The following is a 2,429-nucleotide window of genomic DNA, read 5'->3' as shown; positions in this document are numbered from 1 at the left end:
TTGTAGACCAGGCTGGTCTCGAACTCACAGAGATCTGCCTGCCTCTGCCTCCCGAGTGCTGGGATTAAAGGCGTGTGCCACCCCCCACCCCCGCCCGGCTTAACCCTTATTCTTAAACTCATATACAAATAGCTTGGTTTTTTGGAGGTTTTTGTTTTGTTTTGTTTGTTTGTTTTTTCCATTGGTTTCTCAAGACAGAGTTTCTCTGTGTAACCCCGGCTATCCTGGAACTAACTCTGTAGACCAGGCTGGCCTTGAACTCAGGCTCAGGGAGATCTGTCTGCCTCTGCCTCCCAAGTGCTGGGATTAAAGGCATGTGTGTGCCACCACCGCCCGCTACAAATAATTGCCTTCTTAAACCTCGACTCTGCTTCCTAAACTGGCTAGTCCTTACACTCTTGTCGGCACCAAAGCCCTGAATCCTTGCTTGGTTTTAAAGTAGAAGGGAAGTCTTCAGGCTGCTGAGGTTGTCCCTCTGCCCTCCAAAGTCCTGGCACTGCTTCTATCTACACGGGGTGTTTGTGAAGGGTTTGTTAGCTCTTGACATTTTTTAATTGACATTTTAATGTGTAAGTGTGTGCACACATGGAAGCAGGTACCCAAGGAGGCGCACAAGTCAGCACACGCCTTGAAGCTGGAGTTAGGGCAGTTGTGAACTCTCTGATGTGGGTCAGGAGCTGAGCAAACCCCAGCCCTCGGCTTTTGCAGCAGCTGCCTAAACGTCTCTCTAGCCCCATCTTTACTGTTTCTGTTTTTAAGCATAAGGACACATATCTAAGAATTACAGAAGATGTGTAAAAAGCATAGAAGTTCTAAATATGGATTAAGTAAAGTTAAAAAATGCAGCTTTCCACTATATTACTGTCTTCTTAATACTTGGTTACTAAAAATTAGAAAAATTGTAGTGATACTCTCATTATTAGATGCGGTTCTTCTTTATAATCCTCAAACAAAGCGTGTTCATGAGGACTGAAATTTGAGGAAGGAAAATCACACATGAGCACAGACGGTGAGATCGGAAAGAGCAGTACAGAGCATACAGACCCCAGCCAGTTCCGTGCTCCACCTAACAATAGGAGCCTTGCTCCAAAAGCTGCGTTTGGTATTCCCCTCAGGAATATGGGATATTCAGACAGGAAAGCCCTCCTTTCCTTGAAGGTCGTTTCTATTTTTTTTTTTCTTTAAATTGACCTAACGTCGTGCAAAGCCAAAGCTGTGAATGAATCAGGTGACTACACCAGAGTCTATCAAATGGGGTCAGAAATGAGGCCAGTTTTCTCAAGAGGGTAGAACTGAAGTTGGCTTTAAAGATAATGTCGAAGGAAAAGATAAATCAATATATATATATTTTACATGATAAGCACCACTGCATTCTTGGGTTTTTATTCCTGCAAATAAGCACAAGGCTTTACTCAGATACACAGGCCGTGTTAGCCAAAGGTTTCCAGCGAAATAATTCTTACTTTATCTCTGCTTATCTAGACGTTTTTATCTTTAGACTTCACTGTATCTAAGAAAAGTACAAAGAATATTAATAGTGATGGGTTAAGAAAGTAAAACTTAAGGATTGGTGAATTACTGTACAAAGTACTAAATCAAATGTTAAGAATAAAAATGTACCTTTTGTAAAAATTTTGTTAAATGTTGTCATTGCAAAGTCAGTTGATAAGGAGGGGGATTTAACTCAACTATGCAGTCAAAGCAGCAGAATTTGTATCTACACACCAAGATTGCAACACAAACACAGGGTTGGTGGAACTTCTAGGATCACCTGGTATCTCTGCGCTGAGGTAGCCAAGAACCAGAGAGAGGCCCAGGGCTTTCTTCCTTCCCCCATGTCTTATCCTGGGTTCCCTTTAGTTGAACTGTTTCAGAGTTTTGACCAAAGACACAGTGCTTTGCAGAGCTGTGTGGCTCATCTGATCAGATGACGGAGCCTGAGAAGGCTACAGGGATTCTTACTGAAGACAGCGTGAAGGAAGTGTGGGTTGCCAGGGTCACCTCTGATGGGTGTTGGGAAAGACGGCCCCTAGGTGGGACTGTCGCCTTAACCTATAGGGCTTGTGCCTCCGGGGTAATAATAGAATTAAACATATTGTAAACATCCACCTTACATAGGAGAATTGAGAATTAGCTGTTGTTTGGAAAACCAAAGACGGCCTCAAAATTAGACCTCTGTGGGTGCCCGTGCCAAAAGGGCCTAACCTCGGTCTACCCATGACAGACAGTCTAAAAATAACTGCCCCGTACCCTTCAACCATACCTAAATCAAGGAAGATAAACATGGTGACAAACCATATTAGCTTGGAGGGAGACATGACAGCTCTGAGGGTAATCGGATCCTGAACTGCATCCCGATTGGAAAGGAAAACAACTACACCCGGGTTATTGAGCAGGATGAGTGATCGGATCCTGAACTGCATCCCGAT

At 43.6% G+C, this 2,429-nt stretch overlaps 1 protein-coding gene across 1 annotated transcript in view; it reads right to left on the bottom strand.

The window, feature by feature from the left end:
- Pde5a (phosphodiesterase 5A) overlaps positions 1–2,429 on the bottom strand; it is a 125,695-nt gene that overhangs the window by 96,840 nt on the left and 26,426 nt on the right. The window lies entirely within an intron of this gene.

The sequence above is a fragment of the Microtus ochrogaster genome, chromosome 21 (genome assembly GCF_000317375.1).
Source record: "Microtus ochrogaster isolate Prairie Vole_2 chromosome 21, MicOch1.0, whole genome shotgun sequence".
NCBI classification, from domain to species: Eukaryota; Metazoa; Chordata; class Mammalia; order Rodentia; family Cricetidae; genus Microtus; species Microtus ochrogaster.
This window is presented reverse-complemented; position numbering and strand designations above follow the sequence as displayed.